General features: G+C 43.5%; 1 pseudogene; it reads left to right on the top strand.

Moving 5' to 3' along the window:
- The first annotated feature begins 9,007 nt into the window (after positions 1 to 9,007).
- Positions 9,008 to 22,361, top strand: LOC123129833 (F-box/FBD/LRR-repeat protein At3g52680-like; annotated as a pseudogene).
- The last annotated feature ends 423 nt before the right edge of the window (positions 22,362 to 22,784 follow it).

Here is a 22,784-nt window from a genome sequence, read left to right as displayed (position 1 = left end):
TCAGAACGCGGAGTCGTTGGCCGAGGCCGTGAATGGAGTGCCATTCGGAAAGTACTTAGCTTTTAGCAGTTGCCCCCAGAGACCCGTCTCATTTTGGGCCAGCCGCCACCACCATTTGGAAAGGAGGGCCACATTCATTAGTTTGGAGTTAAGGATGCCCAGACCTCCGAATTTTTTTGGCCTACAAACGGCCGCCCACTTAACTAAGTGGTATTTCCGTTTGTTACCCGTTCCTTCCCAAAAGAAACGGGATCTAGGTGTGTCTAACTTAGCGTGCACTCCGTCAGCTAGTAAGAACATCCCCATGGTGAATAGGGGAAGGGAAGAGAGGCTCCAGTTAGTTAGTATGAGCCTCGCCGCCGAGGACATAAAACGCCCTCGCCACGGGCTAACCCTGTTGGCCACTTTCCCATAAAGAGGCTCCCACTCTAAAATCGATAGCTTGCGGTGAGAAACTGGAAGCCCTAGGTACTTAATTGGAAAGCTCCCTAGCTTACAATTAAGTAAGTTTGCAACTCGAGCGCTTTGCTGGTCGTCCATCCCCATGGTAATGACCTCACTTTTGTGAAAGTTTATTTTGAGTCCAGAAAGGATCTCAAAGGCAAGAAGAATAAGCTTGATCGAGGCAACACTATGGTCGTCTGACTCAAACAATAGCAAGGTGTCGTCAGCGTATTGTAGGTGTGACACACCACCTGGGATGAGGTGTGGGACAAGGAAGATCGCTATTTTACCCTGAGGCCTGCGGTGGAGGAATGATGGCACCGATGGCCTAAAGGCCCAACATGTTATTACAGCCATTGTTCGGTCCTCGAGGTCCAGCTTGTACTATTTCTCTGCTTTTTTTTTCCGCGGTAATACGTGCCTCGTTTATATCATAAAGGTCATAGTACAAGTCACATACACACATGCCTGATGAAACTAAAAAAACAGCAGAACGTTAGTCTTTGCCCAAAAGACTGCTCTCTGCTACTTAAAATAATAGCGTTCCTTTTCCTTTTCATGTTGGGTAGAGTGTTTCCGTATGTACATTTCTCCTTCCTCTTTTGATTTTCCTCCTTATTTACGTAGGTAAATCATCCACAAGATTTTATAAAACACTTTTTAGGAGATCCCACATGGCATTTTATATTTATTGAAATAACATTTGTTACATCATTCGCTAATACACCAGCTAGAAATGCAGGAGGCTCATTCTTCCACACAACAGTTCTAGAGTCCTCTCATTTACTACCAAGTAAATCTGCCAACATATTGGCCTCCCTAGGGCAGTGAAGAGAACTTAAAGAATGAAAATTACGAGCTAAAGAGGTACATTCCTTGTATATTGCCGCCGCTGGGCCCAAAGAGTAATGGACCAAACGCTCTTATATTTCTTTACAGAGGGAGTACCTCTTAAACAAAAATGGTAATATAGTCTTACGTATCCAAATCAATCTATCGTTTTGATCTGCAAGCTAATATGGTGATAACCTTTTTAAGAACCTTTAAGATTCATACAAACTTTTAAGGGGAGTGTACCGAAGCAAAACTCTTGATAAATGTGTGTGAATTTAGAAAAGTTCCATAGATTTATAAATGGTATTGCTCTACCCTGCCTATACCCTACCCATTGCCATCCTTAGGGCCAGACCTCTTATTCAACGCTCTCAATGCCGGCTGGCGTTGTTGGTCCTCGAACGCGACACATAGAGGGTCGGTGTAGCAAATGCGAAGCTGTCACTCGAACATCGCTCGCCTGCATCAAGTTGGTTGGTTGCCCAGTTGACAATTGACATGTGAAAAAAGTTCATAAAAGTTAAAAAGTTGTAAATCTGGATAGAGTTCACAAAAAAATATAATAAATCACAAATTTAGAAAAGTTCATGAAATTTGTAAAAAGTGCACGAAATTTAAATAATCAAGAATTTGAAAAAAAATAGGAGCTAATACTTCGTGCAACTAAAAAGTTCACAAATTGGAAAAAAGTTCATGAATTAAAAAACACAGGCTAAAAATTCATGAATTTTAAAAGGATCAATTTTAAAAGTTCATAATTTTTAAAATTGTTTACAAAAATTGAAACAAAAAAAATAAAAAATAGAAAAAAACTGAAAAAGGAAGAGAAGCAAAAAAGAAGAAGAAAACCAAAGAAAAACCGGAACAAGAATCCAAGAAAAACCCAACTGGAAAACATAGAAAAAAACAAAACTATATGGGACAGCCCGCTACTAAACCTAACATACCGGGGGGTGCACCCTGTACGAAAACACCCTTAATAGGGTGCTTAATGCGATGAGTATATATATATGGATTTGCACACCATGCTGCCGCATAGAGGGTTGAGGGGTCGCTATTGGTGGACTTCCCACTCCTTACATAGGGAGGATCCACATATATAACACCCTTTTGCTTCAAATTGTTGACCTGCACCCGGATCATTATCGCCAAGTGCTGAGCGACTGTTTCCTGTTTTTTACTAGTTTTGAACTAGTTGTTTCTGTTGTTTTTCAGCAACATTAATATTTATTGTCTTAAAAAATAAACACTTTAAAAAATTGAGAACATACTTTGTAAAATAAGTATATTTTTAAATGCAAACTTGTTTTGAAATGTATATGAGTAGTTTTTGAAAAAAGCTCACATTTTACATAAAATTTGAGAATGTTTACTTTGAAAGTATGAAATTTTACATAAAATTTGAAAAAAGCTCACATTTTACATAAAATTTGAGAATGTTTACTTTGAAAGTATGAAATTTTGTTTGAAATATTTCAACAATTTTTAAAGGGCAGACAATTTTGTAAATTGTAAACAGTTTGTAAAACCGACATTTTAAAAATTCCATTTTTTGAAAATCTATTGTATTTATGTTTAACATTGACATTTTTATACTCGGAACATTCTAAAAATTTAAAATTTCGTGTAAATTCTTGAAATTTTCAAACATTTACATAACGAAAAAATAAAACAGGGGAACAAGACAAGAGAAAAATAAAAAGAAAAAAAGGAAAGAAATATGGTAAAGAAAACAACAAGAAAAGGAAAATAACTGGACCAAAACCTGCTGAAAGGTTCGCAAAACCGGATTCCTACAATATGTCTAATTGGGCCGGGATTTATATTAATATATGAAGTATGAACTATTCAATAATTTCTTAGAAACACACGTTTCAAAAATTAACATGAAAATAATGTCATCTAAAAAATTTAAAATAAAATGAAATTAAGTAGTTACACTGCAAATGACCTTGCAACTGTAGAAACTCAAAGAGCAACATGAAAGATGTAATGATAATCCTGAATGTGCGCCACCTTACGAGGTGTGTGGGTGGTGAGGGGGGGGGGGGCACAAACAGATGGTGAGTGTTTCTGACGAACAAATTGGTGCCAAGCACCATTGAGGACCGCTAGATATGGAGTTCGATGGTGTGTCTGAGGTGTTACTCCGGCCAGATTCTTTTAACAGTAATGACTTCACCTTTGGTGAGCTACTTTGAATTCCGAAAACCAGCATACCAGCGATGGAGCCGTGTCGAGTTAGGGTGAAGAGGAGATCCATTATTTTTCTTTGGTGTCTGTTGCGGTCGTGCCAGAGACAAGTGACCGGTGTTGGAGTCAAGCTCAAGGGTGTCATTGGTCTTCTTTGTAATTTTCTTTCTTTGACAGGTGGTCCATTGTGCAAAGGCTAACTTTCTGATGTCTTTTTTAATTTTGTCAGGTCGGTGTCTATGTTTCTTATACTTTGATATTTTTATATGAATTAGACACGTATTACCATAAACTAAAAGAAACACTGTTTTTTTGGAGAAAATTGTTTTGAAGTAGCAGAGAGTAGAGAAATACAACAAGTTTTTTTTTTACAAATACCACAAGGTTTTTTTTAGGGTATAGAAATACTACAAGGTGGCTGCAATCGCACGTTGGGCCTTTAGCCCGTGGGTGCCATCATTCCTACACCGCAGGCCGCAGGGTAAAATGGTGATCTTCCCAACGGTGGATCCTATATGACGCTCGTGAGCGTCCAGGAGATGCACCTTCGCTGAAGCGAGTCCCCACTTGGGCCGGCCCACGTACGATTTCCTGTGCTGTTTTCCTTCGCTGCTTCTGCAGGTTTTTTTTTCATTTTCTTCTGCGGTTTTTTGCTTCCAGTTTTTCACTGTTTTATCCGGCTTTCTGTTGTTTTGTTTCGTTTTTTTAATTTTTCTGTTTTGGTTTCTTTTCTGTTTCTTTTTCTTTTACATTATTTTTTAATTTTCTGTTCTGTTTCTTTTTCTGTTTTCTTCTTTTTATTTGCGTATTATATAAAATGTTCACTGTGTATTACAAGAAATTTAATTGTATTAAGAAAAATGTTCATTGTATATTATGAAAATTGTTCACCTTTGCGTACAAACATGTTCATCGTGTATTACGAAAATGTTCATCGTGTATTATGAAATTGTTCAATGTTTTTTTACTAAATGTTGAGTGCGTATTCAAAAATTGTTCAACACATATATTCATATTGTTTCAAAAATGTTCATCAAGTATTATTTAAAATGTTCAATGGATATAAAAATGTTCAGTAAATATATTTTGCAATTTTTCTGTTTTGTTTTTGGTTTTTCAACGAGTATACAAATGTTCACAATGTTTCTTAATTTTGTTCAGTGTATATTACACAATATTCAATGTGTATTAGTAAATTGTTCGACGTATTTTCACAAATGTTCAGTACGTGTCCGAAAATTGTTCAGCGTGTATATTCATATTTTATTTAAAAAATGGTCATCGTATATTATTTCAAATACTCAACTTATTTTAATAAAATGTTCAACTGGTATCTCAAAATGTTCAACGGATATTACAATATTTTATGTGTACTTAAAAAAAAGATTCAACAGTGTATGGTACTTAAACTTTCGCGCCTTTAATTATTATAAGAGTTCACTGGTTCCATCGGTTAGCAACGCTAGCTCTAGATAAGGAGGTCCTGAGTTGGAACTCTCTTGCGGGCACATGAATTTTTGTTTCTTTTTTTTACTTGTGAGCTCGTTTCCTCATAATGGGCCGGCCCATACGCTCTTCCTTCAGCGAAGGCTCGACCATTTTTGCCGCCCGCGCGCGGCAAATAGGAGCTCTCCTTCCCAACCACGCCGGCCCCTAGGGTTCCACCAGGGGAGGAAAGGGGATCGGGTGTCAGTTATGCGCCGCTGCCTGCCGTGCACCGATCTCCACCATCTCGCCGTCGCCGTCGCCGTCGGATGCCTCGAATGAGGATCCACCGGTGCTTGAGTAGAGGCGTCCAAATAAGCAGCTCCCCCTTTGGGAGCGGCAGCCCCCAATCGAAGCAGCAGCAGCCCCCTTTCCGAGCCGCAATCCGCAATCGAAGCAGTTCTTTTCTTTAGTGGCTAATCCGGAATCAAAGCAGTCCTTTCCGGATTACAATCAGAAACAGGCCCTCTTTCGAATCCAGCAGCGAGAGATGAAGAGTTTCGGAAGAGAAATGGTTACTGTGAAAAGGCAGACGTGGAGTGGAAGCCACATGCCCTTGATTTCAAGCACAAGAATCTGGTTAAGCTATGGCTTCCAACCTGCCGACATCTTTGTGCGATTCATCAGGTGTGTCATGGAACATGCGGTTAATATGGTGGAGATATGTCTGCATGACAGGAAGATATGTCTACGCTGTGGTGACTTGGATACCAAGATGAAGTGCCCATCGAGATATCCACGGAACGCTGATGAGCGCATGCAGATCATTGAAGAATTGGGGATGTCTTTGCCTGTTCGCTTCTTGTCATAATAATTTTTTAAAAAAAGGCCTAGTAGTAGTAGTGTGTAAGTCCTCTGTTTTGGAAAGAGTTCAGGAACTCCATAATTCAGTAGTTATTGTGCTTGTACACTTGCTTTCCCTTAAATTGCAGATAATGGCAAAAATATTTAAATTTTGTGACACATTTGAATGCTTCCTTTGGGATAAGTTCACTGATACGTGGCTCTGTTTAGAGGTTAAAACCGAGTGCTTTTGAGGTTAAATCCAAGTGCTTTGTTATGCTCACTTCCATCTTTATGCATATCACTGTAGAAATAATAGTGGGATAATGCATTGCAAGGATCTGCGCTTTGATGTCTAAATTCCATCTTATAGGAGGAAAAACGTGTAAGATCAGATGTTTGTGTTTTATGGCACTAATAAAGTGGGATAATGAATTGAGGAACCTCCTAACCAGACAAGAGAAGCTCAGTTCTGGCAGATTATTTATATCAGCATTCTTAAATATCCGAAGTTAACCAGGACAACCTACTGAACCAACAGCTAGAAAACCTCGCCCTACAGATTTCCCTGTACATCAAAGACACACATATAGTCAGGAGGATGCACAAAGCATAATTTGTTTGGAACTCAACATTGGATGTCATTTGTGATAGATTGGTGGTGCTTATTTGTGGCCAAGTGATTTAGGTATAATTTCAAGAGTCCTGACTGGAGCACTCATTTGCCTACAGAATTGTGAATGTTGGGCAAATTCAAGTGAACCTACACCGAGGAGAAATGGCTCCCTTCTCCCTTGCCATGCGCGCATGCTGCAAGGAGGCGCCCTAGGCGTACTGCTGCTCCTCCCGCTCCTATCGATGATGTGCCTCCCCAACCCTTGCCTCCCCTACTCCGGTACTCCACCTCCCACACGGCAGCTCATGTGCTGTAAAAAAAAAAGTTGACCCCGCATATCCATGTTGAAAATCCTGGTTGCGCCACTGCACATGAGTGTGTGGTGCGTCGCATCTGCCGACACGCAAAAATGGTCTCGGACTCCGGCGTCAAGGCCAAGAAACTGTCAATATTAAACCTTTCTTGCCTTGCCTCATAAGGCTGGTCGTAATGGTAGTATCATAGTTAATATCATGCATGCCAACTAGGCAATTTTGATTACGTGTCATGTCATTAAATGAAGAAAGAGAGGGTGTAGTATCATATCATGATACCGTATTATATTAAATGCTATGCTACTTTGTGTCATGCATGGCAATAAATAGAGTACTACATGATATTAATATATAATAGAGTTAAATACACTAGGGTGCCTCAACTTGTTCGGCGTGGTCAGTTTGGTGCCTAAAATTGTAAAATACATGAAACTGGTGCTCAAACTTGTTTGGTTGTGCAAATACGGTGCCTCCTTCAGGCGTACGCTATGCCGGAATGGTGTGACAGCGTGGCGGTGGCCCACATGTAAGTGGCTGAGAGCAGGGGAGGAGCTGGGTAGCCTGCGCATGAAGAATCGCCTCATATTTTATTTAATCACGTATGAAAGCCAATAGTAAAAATAAATTGCACGATTTAGAATCCATGCTGAGATCTCATTTATGAAAGCCAACAGTTTTTAACCTTTAAAAAAACATTCCCAGTGGCCACCGTGCTCCGAAAATCCGCTTTGGATGCTATGTACCTCTTCAAGCTATTCTTTTATACATGGCACTCGTTTGGGCCCACACAAGTTTTATTTTTATTTTCCAAGTTTGTGTTTATTTTTTTGTCTTTGATATTGTTTTTACCTTTTGAAAGAAGAAATGGAAGAAAAAGTTACAACTGCCGTAAACTTAAAAGAAAGCCCTAGTGCATTTCATGTTTTTGGAAAATGTTTCACATGTATTCAAAAGTTATAAAGTGTTTTCAAAATTCGTCAGGTTCAACATGTTTTAGAATATGTTCATCGAGTATTAAAAAATTGTTGTGTAAAATTATCCTTACAATTCTACAAACACGGCTGACATGTTTTGATACATTTCTAGAATTTAATATTATTACACAGTAATTTTCATATATGTTGAATGATTTCAAAAAAATACAATGCTGTCAATTTTTTTAATAATTTTGTATTTCAGAAATACAATGAAGATACACCATAATCATGTATCCTTCTGGTCCGGAATGAAGATAATAAATTTATACAGTAATCTTAAATATTTGTTGAAAACTTTAAATCCACATAAATTTTTGAAAAGGTTAATTTTACCTCTTTAAAGTACACAATGAAAAGATAAAAGAAAAATAAAAGTACACAGTAACTGCATATCAATAATTATTGTATTTTTGTATGGGAAAATTTGAGTGTCATAAAACTAAATAGGAACTTGGAAAAAAATAAAAAATAAAACAGATGGGTTACGCATCAGAAAAATTGCAAAGCAACACGTGGAATTGGTCTACAAAATTTTCTTGCTATTACTTGTACATACCAGATAGTTTGCCACGTTTGGTAACCTGGAGGTGCAGGATCTAAACACTGTCATGGAGATTTTTTTTCATGTTATTTCTCTCTAGCATAAACTGTATTTGAGGGCTTTTCTACATGATTAAATGAAATACAACAGATGTTTCTGCAAAATAATTCCTTCCCGCACGTATCCACTTACATGTGGGCCACTGCCATGCTGGCACTTCACGAGGGAGGGCGTATGTTTGAATACAGAAGGAGTTACCGTATTTGCACGACTGGACAAGTTCGTGCACTAGTTTTATGTATTTTGCAACTTTAGGCACCAAACTGACCGTGCAGGACAAGTTTAGGCACCTCGGGTGCATTTAACTCTATATAATACTATGCATTAGGTAGGTAGTATCATACACTAGTAACCAACGTCTACACACCCACCTCAAGACAACTTAAAATGGAGTTTCTCTCTGAATTTTAAAAACCTTGAACTTACTATTGAAACGCCCTGGTTACAAATAGGCGATTTCAATTTGATTTGTTTCGTCCCTTAAAAAAAACAATGCTAACTCTCCTCGCGCTGATGTGGACGCATTTAATAGTACTATTGATCTACTCATGGGCTCATGGCTTGCAAATTCATTTTTCCTCGCGCTGATGTGGAGCCCAGTTGGGATACTCGCGTCCCTCGCGTCGCCCCCGCCCTGGGCGACTCGGGGGCTCTCCAACCCTAGGTGCCGCCGCCGCCGCCGCCCTCTCCCTCTCCCCTCCTCGCGCCGCCGCCGGGTGACGCCGCCGGGTGACGCCGTCGGGTGAAACCCGCGTGGCAGATGGCGGCGGCGGGGGAACTCCCTCTCCCGACTCCCCTTCCTCCGCGGGCGGCGGATCTAGGCGGCAGGCGGCGGTGTCCTGCGGCGCTCGCGGTTTGGCGCGAGGTGGCAGGCCTCGGCGAGCGGTGGCGGGGCGCGGGGCACGCGGCGGCGAGCCTCGGCAGGCGGTGGGGGCTGCGCGCGGGGCTGACTCCGGGGCGGCGGCGCGGGCATGGATCCATCGCGGATCTGATCCTGCGGGCGCGGTCTCGGCCTCCCCTGCTCGGCCGGCGGGTCTCGGTGGGGGGGCTTCTCCTTGCTGAGATCTGGCAGCGGGATCATCCAGATCCCGGCAAGGATGGCAGCGACCCGTGCACGAGAGATGGAGGTCTTCGATCAGATCCGGGTGAAAACCTGCTATTGGCTATTGCCAAGGCCGGCGATGGCGACGCTGTCTGCATCGTTCCCTTCCTGAAGGCATCGTCGTGGAGAAGTTCAAGGCCACTCTCTGCTACCTCCGGGGGAAACCCTAGATCAGTAGATCGGATGACGGCGGCTCTCTGGTGTCGTTTCCCCCCTGGGGGCGTCATTCTTGGAGGTGCACACGGGCATGAGGGACTAGAGGACGGCGACTTCGGTGGAGCGGTGCTTCATCTTACACATTGACGGTGGCGGATCTCGGCGGCGTGGTGCTGTGGAGACTCGGTGTCTGATGCGCGGAGATGGACTCGTGCAGGAGGAGGAAGCTGTCTGGCGTCATGGTGGCGTTCATAGCAGATAGGCCTGGCAAGGCCGGTGCTTCAGTTCTGCTCTGAGGATGGACCGAGGGATGAAGGAGGTGACAGCCCTTGCAACGTGCGGTGCTCACTGTGAGTGTGCCAGACCGGTGTGGGACCCAATTCAGGTAGTGTCTTGGATGGGACACCCGGCTTTAGATGTTAGGCTTTGATGCAATGTCTGTTTGGTATTAGGCCCGGACATTTGGCACGCCTTCATCAAGGGGATAGGAGTAGCAACGGTGTTGCCAAGATGGTGGCTTTAGGCTTATTGATGTATCACCTTGTATGGTCTTTGTAAATAATTAATAATATGGCTGCATGCATCGTCCAGATGCAGAGGCCGGGGGTATATCCTCCTTTTCTAAATTAAAAAAATGGCTTACAAATTCATGGTCCTCCATCCTTGGATATTGCAGCATATTCAGATGAAGACTTGGCCGGCTGCCCTGACACTCATTGGAGTACTTCTGGGTTATGTGTCTATCTTGGTGGCAGTCTCGTTTCTTGGTCGTGTGAGCGACAACCGACGGTATCTAGATCCAGCGTAGAGGCCGAGTATTGCAGTTGCTGAATGTTGCTGGCTTCAACAACTTCTTGCTGAGCTACATTGCCCCGTCAAGAAGGCTACCATTACTTTTTGTGGCAACATCTCCGTCAACCTCGTTCATTATCACTGGAGAAAGCATATCAAGCTTGACATACATTTCGTACACGAGAACAATCCAAGTTGTTCATGTACCCACATCTGCTCAGCTTGCGAACATCATGACCAAAGTCCTTCCTACGTCAAGTTTTGAGACTTTTCGTTCGGATGAGTAGCGCAGTATCCCAACCTCCTAACTAATCTGCCATGGTTTAAACCTATCTGTGGCTTAGCTTCAAACCATGTGATAGATTGTATATTCGGTTAACCCTTGTACGTGTTGCCTCGTCGATATACACATCATGAGAATCATTACAGCCGCTGAGTTTTCTCAATCCTTTACACTGCCCCTTGATCGTCTGTCGCCGTCCGTCGGAGGCCTCGAAGCAGCAGCAGCTCTCCGAGCCGCAGTCGCAAACCGAAGCGCATCCCTTTCTTTGATCGCAATCCGCCAGCCAATCCTTTACGGGCTACAATCAGAAACATGCCCTCTTTCGAATTCAGTCTCCGAGTTGCCATATAAATCTGGCCTGGCCTGGCGGCACCGCGGTACCCGCCAGTTTTAAGAGGAGACGAGCAGCTCTCTTCCCACGCGACCTGCTGCCAGATCGGCATCGGCAAATCCTCCCTCGACATGCTGGTGAGTTCGTCCCCCTGATCTTTTCCCCTTGTTGTAGATCCTCTTACAACATCACCGCAGGAAACAAAAAATCAAGGAATAATAAAAGTAGAAACCATAATCAGAATTCGTGGTCAAACTTTAACCACATGCTGATTTTTTTCCAAAACCATAACCGCCGAAATTTTCCAAGACTGGGTAATTACATACTTTTGTGGGTCATTACAAGAAACTGTACTATCAAATTTTTTTTTCCTAGCAGTCGGTCAAGACACCAGCAGCCGCCTCCTTCTCCTCCAAGAAAAAAGTTAGGGTTAGTGCCTCTCGCCGGCGCCGGCACAGGCCCGCCTCGTCTTCGGTGGCCCTAGGGCCATGGAGGCGCGGTGGATCCTGGCAAGGGCCGGCGGGAGGGCTCCGATTTTAGTCGTTTTTTTCCAATCATGTTAGGGTTTGCTTCCTGCTCAGGAAGGCGAGACGGTGGCGGCTCCCTGGAGATGGAATAAAGGTCTCCTCGACTAGCCCCCGTTCCGGCGGTGCATCTAGCATCGTTGGTGGGCGTGTGGAGGTGTGTCTCCGGCAGATCTATCTTTGGTGGATTTGCTCGGATCTCGTCGTTGTTCGTCTACGTTCGTGTGTCTTCGGTTTGGATCCTTTCGATCTACGTTACTCTTTATCGGTGGCGGTTGCTGTTCTGGGGTGCTGGTTCTATGGGGCCTTAGCACAACAACTTTCCGACTGTCTACTACAACAAGTTATGCCCGACTCCGGCGATGGAAGGGCGATGACGGCGGCGCGCCTTCAGCTCGCTTCAGTTTTTGTAGTCGTCGTTAGGTGGTCTACGGATCTGGATGTAATTTTTATTTTTGGTGTTCGTTGTACTGCCATGATTGAAGATGATTAGATTGGAAGTTTTCTGAAAAAAAAAAACTGTACTATCAAAATTGTGTCTTTCTGTAGGAAAGTATATTTTTTTAATTTTTGTCCGTGGAAAATATTAAAACACTGCACCTGTTATGAGACAGTAAGAAAGCAACTCTGATTTGTTTCTATATAAAATGTACGACAATGAAGTTGACAGGCTCAGCAAGTTGCCCGATGACGTTTTGCTCAACATTGTCGAGCGACTTGATATAACCGACGTCGCAAGAACCACCATCCTCTCCAGACGCTGGAAGCAGATCCCTGCCATGCTCTCAAAAATTATTATAACGGTCGGTTCTTTTGAGCCCAAGCGCGGAAGAGGGACAAAATTAACCTCACATGATATAGCTCGGGCCAACGCCACCGTGCTGGAAGCAACCAGGAGCATACTACAAAGCAGGACCGGAAGTCTATACACCATTCACCTGATGTCCATGCAATTCTATCTGGGAGATGACTCCATCTTCATTGGCCAGACTGTTGCCAACACCATAGCAACACAAAAAGTTGATTCGGTTGAGCTCGCAATCTTAACCGAAGTGCGTACCGATTGTTACGTCGATGACCTGCTCAGTCATGGGAAGCGGTTCATGTCGTTCTTTGATTCGTGTCCAAACGCATTTGGTGGTCTTGCGCGCCTCTGGCTAGAGAATTTGAGGTTAGGCGAATCAGACTTCCCCAAAATTTTCAGTACATGCAACTCCGTGACAGTGTGACACGGGGGATCTGTCTTTGCTGAAAGTGGAACACCCGCAACTCCGTGAACTAGTGATTTCGGATAGCAATCTTGAGAGGGTTGATCTTAAGTGGGTACCAAAACTCACAGTACTAAAATTTAATGAGTTTTTATCTCGAGATGACCCTTTCTGTTTGGGCGCTCGGTAATATTGGTCTTTCTTGGCACAAGATGCTCAAGCTAAGTGAGTTGCTTGGTAAAACAGCCATAAGGGCATCTCCAGCCGTTCGGCCCCCCAGGACGCCTAAATAGAGCGGCCTAGGGGCGAGCCGGCGCTAGTTCGGTCCCTGGGGGCGAACTAGCGCCCAGTCACGCCCCCACGCGCCGGTCCCAGGATGCAGGAAATTCAAACTTGGTCGTTTCCGCTCACAAAAGACGCCGCAAATCCGGCGATCGGACGTAGTCTGGCGTTACAAAAAATAGAGTTCGCGTGCGCAATGATTCACTCGGCGGGGTCGGCTCCAGGCGTTGGCGGAGTCGGCGTGCGTGGACTCGGCGGTATCGGAGCTGCTTCGGTGCTGGGCTGTGTCGGCGCGGCTTCGGCACTGCTGGGCGGCGACGTGAAGGCGTCGTTTGGGCTTGGCGTCCGGGTGGTCGTGGGCGTCGTCGGCGTTGCTGTCGGCAGCTCGTTCAGGATGAGGCCGCGCTGCATCAGGTACCACGCCTTGAGCTTCTCGTCGTTGCTCTGGAGCATGTCCGCCCCGCCCATCAGAAAAGCCATGTCGGTGTTCCTCTTCTTCGCTGCGACGTTCGTCCGGAGCAGGTCGAGTTTGATGGCGTTGTTCTTCACCAGCGACGACCACCGTGCCTCGGTCTTCTCTTCGCGCAGGACGGCCCGGGCCTGCGCGCCGGCGAGGCAATGCTCGATGGACTCCTGAACTCGCGTGGTCGCCGCGTCGGCGTTTTCCCCCTTCTTCGCCAACTTGTGCCCGTCCGGCCGCCCCTCTGACGCGCCCGGAGTCGGCGTGTCCGGCTTGTATGTCTCCTTGGCCTTGTCGAGGGCACGCCGGACTTCCGCCCACTTTTCGCACTTGTCAATGCGCTTGTAGACGTGGAGGTGTTTGAAGTCGACGTCTTGGTTGTCGCCCCGATACATGGCGAACATACGCAGCAGCTGATCCTCAACGCTGGCGCCGCTCTCCGGGCGAGCCGCGACCTCCTCGACGATTCCATGCCATTTGTTGCATGCCAACTGGACACGGCCCCAATGGTTCACCATCACCTTGGAGCCGCGCTGCATGTAGACGCCTTTGAAGTAGGGGTCAACGAGCTTTCGTTCGTCGAACTCGGCCTTGATGCGGTCCCAGTACGTCTCCAAGCTCTGGTTCGCGCCGGTAGTCGGGTCGAGGCAGACGACTTTCCATGCTTCGGCGAGGCATTCCTCTTCCTTGGACGTCCACTTGATGCGCGGTTCGCCTGACCTGGCCGCCCGCTTCTTCTTCTTCTTCTGGCGCCCCTTCGTCGGAACAGGAGCCGGCTCATCCTCCTCCTCCTCCTCCTCGGGTTCCTGCGCGTCCTCGCCGTAGACGTAGCCGAGCTCGGCCTCCATGTCGCCGCTGAGATCCACTACCTCGTCCTGGGTGGCGAACCCGGGAGACGCGGCGGCCGCGGTCGATCCTGTCGCGATGATGTCGTCCATGTCGGCTCCCGTGTCGTCGGCGTCGCCGAGGTGCGAGAAGGGCAGCGGTCCACGGTAGAGATGGGGCGTTGGTGTGGTCGCGTAGGCGGCGGGCGGCGAGTAGGTGTATGGAGGGTACTGCACGCCGACGAAGGCGGGCGAGGGCGTGCGCGTAGCGGGGTGACCATGAGGGAAGGTCACGTTTGGGTTGAACCCACCGTGCGCGTCGCCGTCGGCGTAGCCGGGCGACGATGAACCCCATGGAGATCCGGCGCCTTGCTGTCCCCAGGGCGCGTACTGGGCGTGGCTGACGACGGGCGGATTCATCCCTGCCTGGTCGACCGATGAGAAAGACGCCGCCAAGCGCGCCGCGTTGTCGCGGGCCTTCTTGGCGATGGCCCTGTTCCGCCTGTCGGCGGTGACTGCTTCACGCCGCTGAACTTCCACCCTCCACTCGGCGTTCGACATGCCCAGCGGCTTCGATGGCGGCGCCCTCGGCTTCCTCTGCTTCGGCCACGGCGCCAGTCGCGTTTGTCGCCGCGCGCGGCATGGCGGCGACTGGAAGGCGAGCGGGGAGGGTTTGGCGGGAGAAAGGGGGAGAATGGCGGGAGGAGGGCGAGCGAGCGGGAGAGATGCGAGGGAAAAGCGTCAACAAACGGCGGGAAAAGGCCCTCGGGTCGCCTCCAGGGCGGGCCCACGCGCCTTTTTCGCTTGCGCCGGCTCCCCAAGCGCCCCCCAGGGCGCCGGGTTCGGCCTGGGTCCGCCGGCACCAGTTTTGGCCCGAGCCGGCGAAAATCGGGGTCCTGGGGGCGCGACTGGGCCGATTTTTCGGCGCCGGCGTAAAAAAAACGCCTGGAGAGGCCTTCCTGAGGGCGCGGCTGGAAATGCCCTAAGCAACCTGCATTTGAACTTCAGATGTGAAAAGGTTAGTGAAGGTCTGCAACTAATGTTATCAAAACGACGTGTGTCATGGAGAGGTTGTAGTCATTATTTTTGGCTAACATAATTCTAAATTATCCCCCTCTTTTGTAGATTTGGGTCAAACCAGAAGGCCGAAAGCAATTGCTACCGGTGTTCCGCAAACTAAGTCTTGTGAATTTGTTCAATATTTCTGAAGAATGCGATCTGACTTGGACGATGTTCATACTCCAAGGTGCACCCAACCTGAAGGAACTATGCATCATGGTATAATTAAGCTCTTGTACCGATTCTCCATCTCTCATTTTTTTTATTCCACCTCATGTTGAATATGCAAATCGAATTCTCTCATTTTCGAAGTTCAAACTTTTCGTGACCAGTTAGGAGTTTTTGACCTGATTGAATGTAGGTGCGAGATCATTTATGTGAAATGATAAAGGGGAAGAGGAGGTACATGCATGAGTTTAGCGAGGAGAAGGACAAAGGACTAGAGTGGGAATCATCTCCCCCTGATTTCAAGCACCACAATTTGAATCAACTCAGTATCTATGGGTTTCGGGAAGAAGACAAATTCCTGAGGTATGCCAGAAACGTCATGGAGGCAGCGGTGAACCTGGAGGCCCTAAACCTGTATAAGAATCCAGGGCGTGAGAAATGCAAACCCACTCTTCCAAGTGGGTGGACGTGGACGGAGATGGTGTTGATTAGAGACAAAATCAGCAAGGGTATGTCGTCAGATGTTGGGATTCGCTTCCCGAGTTGACGTGCGACAATTAATATGGATCGAAGGGAGTACCATCTCAAAATACACAGGTTCCTCGTCGATGATTAAGCAGTGCATACAACAGTAGCTTGCCGTCAGCGACAATTAATGTGAATCGGAGGGTGTACTAAGTTGAGTATGATAAGGAGATTAGCTTAACATTAGTGTCAAGTATTTTGGCAAATGGAAATTGCCAGCCGATGTTTGCTTTCGTTGTGAAATGGATTGCAAGTTTGTAACACTGGCGAACATAGCGTCTTAGCCGAATGGACATTTCGTGCAGACTGAACAATGAACACTGAACACTTACTTTTGACATAACATCATCTGTCTGTTGGACTTGTTCTTTTTGGTAAGATGTAACCAGGATCATTTTGTTACCCTAGAAGCAGGGTATTCGGGCTCCCTGTATATGCACCGCGCAAAGCAAGTAAAAGCCCAAAGAATTGCACCGTCGGATGACATACTCACACCTGAAACAGAAACACCCAACACTAGTCTGCAAATTTACATCCAACATTAGTCTGTAAATTTACGCTAGCAGTGTATTCTCTCCAGTGAACATATTTGTATCCCCACTCCAAAAATGTTAAAACAAAAATAAAGCTAATATCCCCAACCAATTATATTGCCAACGCGGCACAATCTTAGGTATACTTGTATCGTTTGTATATGTATGATGCCATGCTTTTGTACTGTGCAATGGCCCTGAAAAATTTCTACCTCCAGAAAATCCAAAAGACAGCTTCCAGATACATCTTCTCAAATATTGTTTGAATTCATGAATATATTTTTCTTTCATGAATTTGTGAACGTTTATGCAATCTGTGTATATTTTCAAAATTTGGACTATTTGCCATATTCTTGAACATTTTTTATTTTGCAAACATTTTAGAAAAATCATAAATATTTTTTGATTTTTTGAATGTTTTACTATTCTCGTGAATATATTTTGAATTCATAAAGAACATTTTAAATTCGATTTTTTTTCTGAATTATGAACTTTTCAAAAAATCCTAATTTTTTTGGATATTTTGAATTCACTTATTTTTTTAGCTGTGAAACATTTTTCTGAATTTGCAAAAAATATTGAATTCGATCTTTGAAAATCTATTCTTTTGAAAATTCACCCATTTTCCAATTTTTAATTTGTATTAAACCCACAAACATTTTTTTATCGTCCAGAGTTTTTTTTTAATTCACAAACATCATTTTATTTTGTAGGGCTATTCTCATAGCTTGAAATGTTTCATAATTTTGGTCTGCTTTAAAGTTTCCCTTTATTTCTACGTATGGGCCGAGGCCCAACTCAGCCGACCGGGCCAGCCAGCTGAAGTATGCTCCAAACAAAACAATGGCATTTCGATTTGACGACAGGACCTACCTATCCATCCAAGAAACGGTCTAATGGACATAGTTGGCGCCATCCTTGTTTTTTTTCTCCTTCTTGCCAGCAAACATGGTCTAAACTCAAATATCATGTAGGAGAGCATGTCCCCCCTAAAAAAAATGTAGAAATAGGATTTCTAATTCAACGGAATGTTAAATATGATCTTTTTTTTTTGAAAAATGTTAATCTATTCATTAATTATCAAGACATTATAATGGACACCAAAAGTAACAAAAACTATATCCAGATCGTAGACCTTTTAGCGATGACAATAAACACAAGAAGGAGCCGAAAACGCGCTGTCATCGTTCCTTCCTCATCAGAGCCGGCTCCCCTAAAGCTGTTCACGGACAGTTGCGAATCTACGTGCATCGTTGTGAGGGCGAATGCCCCCACTCCTTTTTTGGTCCACTTATGCTAGGCCCAGGATATTCAGCGGTGCCCGCACTCAGGCCGAGATATTTGCCCCCACTCCTTTATTTTCCGTCATATTTTTAAAGCCCATGTATGAGAAATAGATCGGTTATTAGCCCAATTATCCATCTATAACGAGAATTATGAGCAGGCGAGCAGGCCTCATGCGTACGATGGTTTGCAATTCGCTAGAAACCTACTCCCTCCGTTCGAAAATACTCGTCATTGAAATGGATGTATCTAGATGTATTTTAGTTCTAGATACATCAATTTTGGTGACAAGTAATTCCGAACGGAGGGAGTAGTAACGAGCGTGTTCGTCGCTTGTGCTCACGTGACTGCATTGACGACCAGAAGCCCCCGTGGCGCCCCCTGCGGCAATACTACCCTGTAGATACACGATTATACGACGCCCCTCTGCCGATAGCCCTGATCTGCCCGTCCGCGCACTGCACACACCGGCCGGCCGGCTTGCCATCCCTAAGGAAGAAGCTCTACTGATCAATATCAAGGTAATCCGTGAGACCTAGGTTTAGTTCTCTTATTATTCTATTCTAATTTCCATGTTAAAAAGGTAGCAAATTGTATCACATGTCCATGTTACAGATTATAATGTACAAACTGATAATTAGATTGATTGGATCTAGCTTCGCGTAATAATTTTGTATGAATAAGTTTCAGCATGTGGGAGTAGAATAAAATCTATCGCAATATCATGCCTTCATGTATTTCAATTTGTTTAACTTTCAACTATCTGACATTGACAGACAAGCTAATGGAGAGATTTTCTGTAAAATCGTCAACTGGCAGTATGCTTGAAATAGTCGATCTGAACAGCTTACACGGGATCCATAAAAAAAGACTTACATATTTAATATCAACAAGCATGGGGAGATTAGGAGAAATTATCTTACATGCGAAAAATCATCGCGGGATGAAACGTGAGGAGTTAACGTGCTTAAGTTTTTTTTTATCTATCAGTGTTTACATTCTCTATTTTATAAAATGTGTTTCTTTTCCGTGCAGCTTGAAGGTTAGATATCAAGGATGTACAAAAAGGACTGACATATTCATATTTCTCAAACTATTATGCCTTAAGTGGTTAGTTTACTTTTACTTTGGCAATGACTGTCTCATAATTATGTGTGTGTTGACATTATCTTATATAGGACATGCGATTTTGCTTCTTACACATTATATCTATGCTTGTGTGGTTGATTTTAAAAAGGGATAAGTATACTTTTCGTCCTCGAACTGTTCCGAGAGTTTAGAAATCGTTCCTCAACTCTAATCCGGATAGATTTTGTCCCTCAACTATCAAAACCGGATAGTTTTCGTCCCTCGTGCCGATTCGGACGGTTTTCATCCGATGTGAACAGTAAATCAATGAATAGTAAATTCGAAAAAATAGGAAAAAAAATCTGAAAATTTGTGGGATCAGAGTTCTTCGGGGGCGCAAGGTGCGTGCAATTTTTCATACTGTTTGGACATTCCAGGAGCTCGTGACAAAGGAAAAACCATAAGTATGTACGTTGGTGAACAGTAAAATCGAAAAAAATAGAAAACATAAAAAAATATATGAAAATTGTTGACATCTAAGATGCGGGTGCTCAAGGTGCCTAAAAATTGTCATGGTGTTTGGACATTGTGGGAGCTCGTGGCAAAAAAAAAAAAATTGCTCGAAAAGAAACTTTGAAAAAGTGCACTATTTTGTTTTTTTTTGCTAGAGCTCCTCTTATGTCATTTGAGCACGAACATTTGCACGCGCATTGCACACCTAAGCATATTTGATGCCAAAGAATTTCATATTTTTTGAATTTTTTCCTATTTTTTATTTTACTATTCACCGACGTACATATTTAAAGTTTTTCTTTGTCTTGAGCACCTGGAATGTTCAAACAGTATGAAATTTTGCACACGCCTTACGCCCCCGAGGAACTTTGATGCCAAAAAAATTCATATTTTTTTGAAATTGTTTTCTATTTTTTTATTTTACTATTCACTAACGTACACATTTAAAGTTTTTCTTTGTCATGGGCACCAGGAATGTCCAAACAGTATGAAAATTTGCACACACCTTACGCCCCCGAGGAACTTTGATCCCATAAATTTTCAGATTTCTTTGATTTTTGTTGCTATTTTTTTTGAATTTACTGTTCACCGGTCTACTGTTCACCTCGGACGAAAACCGCCCGAAGCGGCACGAGGGGCGAAAACTATCCGGTTTTGATAGTTGAGGGATGAAAACTCTCCGGATTAGAGTTGAGGGACGATTTCTAAACTCTCGAAAGAGTTCGAGGATGAAAAGTATACTTATCCCTTTTAAAAATCATCTAGCCATTAGTTCAAATACATGTTTCCTCTTGATTTTCATCGTGACTCTTGATTTTGATCCTGACTCCGCCCCTGTCCACGGACAGTATGTGTGTCCGATTTGAGGTGCCGCGGAGTTGCCCTGATGTTCTTCTGCTGCTGTGTTGCGCAATGGGAGCTTCTGCATGCATAGCGAGCAAGGTTACACATGCGGCGCACACGACATCTTCGTGCATGGTCTGGGTAAAGCGAGCAACGCCGTCGTTGACCCGATGAAGTCAGGCCACCTGCATGTCTACATTTTTTCTTCCGAAAAGGGGCGCTTTATTACTTCAAAGATTTTAAGCACTACACCCGGTCTCTGCATTACAAAGATGAATACAGTCACAAACAAAAAGTAAAAAAAATCCAAAATATGAAGAGACATGTAGAGTCTGTATCTATATATATAACTAATCTCTAACTAATAATAAAAATAAAAGAGCTATTGCTTCTGGCGACACGTCATTGAAATTGCCCCCAAACTTGCAAAATATTACCCATTGATGCCACCTATAAATGATAAAAAAATGTTTCACATAGGGAATCCCTGTCTAGGCCGGTCCATGCAGTAGTAACCCTCTATACTGCGCTCTGTGCGCTGGGAGAAGACGCAGTGCCTGTTTGAGCCGGCCCATGTCCGACGGCCTATTTTTAAAATTTCATTTTTCATTTTGTGTTTTCCTTTTTCGTATTTAAAAAAGTTCTGAAAATTTTAAAAATGTGAATTTTTAAATACAATGTTTAATAATTTATAACTTGCAAAATATTACCCATCGATGGCACCTATAAATAACAAAACAAATTTCAAACAGGGAATCCCTGCCTGGACCAGCCCATGCAGTAGGAACCTCTATATTGCGCTCTGCGCGCTGGGACAAGACACAGCGCCTGTTTGGGCCAGCCATGCACGGCGGCCTATTTTTTGAATTTCGTTGTTTATTTTTCGTTTTCTTTTTCATATTACAAAAAGTTCCGAAAAAACGAAAAAAGTGAATTTTGAAATAGAAAATGTTTGCTATTTTTAAAAGATGATCGGAATTTTGAAAACAAATTGCTGTAAATCAAAAAAAGTCATCGTTTTAAAAAAGTTTGTGTATTGGAAAATTTTAATTAAATTGAGCAAAATGTCGCCAATTCAAAAAAAATTGGTGAATTGAAAAATATTCTAAAAATAACTATTCATGATTTAAAAAATAGTCTAATGATTCATTAAATGTTTGCCTATTCAAAAAATGATCATGCATTTTACAAAATATTTGTTAAATCAAAACAAATGTTCATTAATTTCAATAATTGTTTCACGAATTTCCCAAAACAATGTTCATCATTCTAAAAATGTTCGCGTTTTCAGAAAAATGTTTGCAAATAGTATCAAATGTGTATGAATTCAGTATTTTTTTCATTATTTTATAAAAGTATTCATGATTTTCAAAGATTGTTAAGGATTTCATGAAAATGAAAGTGATAGTGTATCTTGGGATGTAGCAAAGTGTGGTCATGGCCATTGGAGATTATGATTGTTTTCCCCCGTTGCAACGAACGGGCTGTTTTGCTAGTTTTCCCTATAATAAAACGGATATTACTTTTTACGTCATAGAAATTGCCCCCAAAGATGCAAAAGCCCGTCATGGGCAGGCCCATGCTTTAGAAACCTTTTATAGTGCGTCCTGCGCGCTGGGAGAAGGCACAGATCGCCTTTTAGGCCGGCCCATGTCCAGGCGGCCTGTTTTTTAAATTTCCCTTTTCCTTTTTCTGTTTCCTTTTCCATCTTTGTTTGATTCTACATTAAATAATTTGGGATTTCAAAAAAAGTTTCAACAATTAAAATTTCATAATTTTCAAATAAAATGTTAAACTATTCATAAATGTTGTGGATTCAGAAAATGTTCGTGATTTTTAAAAATGTTTGCATATTATAAAATGATCGCAATTTTGAAACAAATGTTCGAAAAATAAAAAAAATCGTGCAATAAAAATGTTTATGGAATTAGTAGGTTTGTAGATGGGCTTTCTGCACCCTTTCCAATCTAAATGACGATTCATGCGTACAAAGAAAGACGGCATCACTCTTGATTAGCCAGGCCTGTTCAGACACTTGTACTGTAGCTGCATTTTCATTTCCTGGTGCAGGAACACTTGGAAACGACCTGACACATGACATGCTGCTGCAGAATTTCTTACTAAAGTCAGCTAAAACTCGTACCAACATAAATATGTAGCTCTTCAACACATACATCAACATACCTACATATATTAGTTGTTATATGGTTACATCTACATCACTGAAAGGGTTACTTGTGTAGATGGAAACAACCACAGCAAACCATTTCTACCTTGCATGATTTGATTACAAAATGCACACGTACTGCATATCAGTAGAGTAGACGGGTGATGAACTGATGATAGGCTTAATATATCACCTTGGACATGAGTTGCACATCCATCAGGTGAGGTGGCCTCAATTCTTCTTCTAAGTAGAAAGAGGCCACTAGGTGAAGCAGCAGCATCTAATTAAGAGAACACAGATCTTCAACTTGGACTGCTGCTGCTACTTTGTCACTTCATCACTCCATAAACTCTTCATCATTGGGGGCCTCATTGAGGTCAACAAGTCCAAATATTGGAGGGAAGCCATGGCTGGG

This window comes from Triticum aestivum, chromosome 6A (genome assembly GCF_018294505.1).
Source record: "Triticum aestivum cultivar Chinese Spring chromosome 6A, IWGSC CS RefSeq v2.1, whole genome shotgun sequence".
Classification (NCBI taxonomy): domain Eukaryota; kingdom Viridiplantae; phylum Streptophyta; class Magnoliopsida; order Poales; family Poaceae; genus Triticum; species Triticum aestivum.
This window is presented reverse-complemented; position numbering and strand designations above follow the sequence as displayed.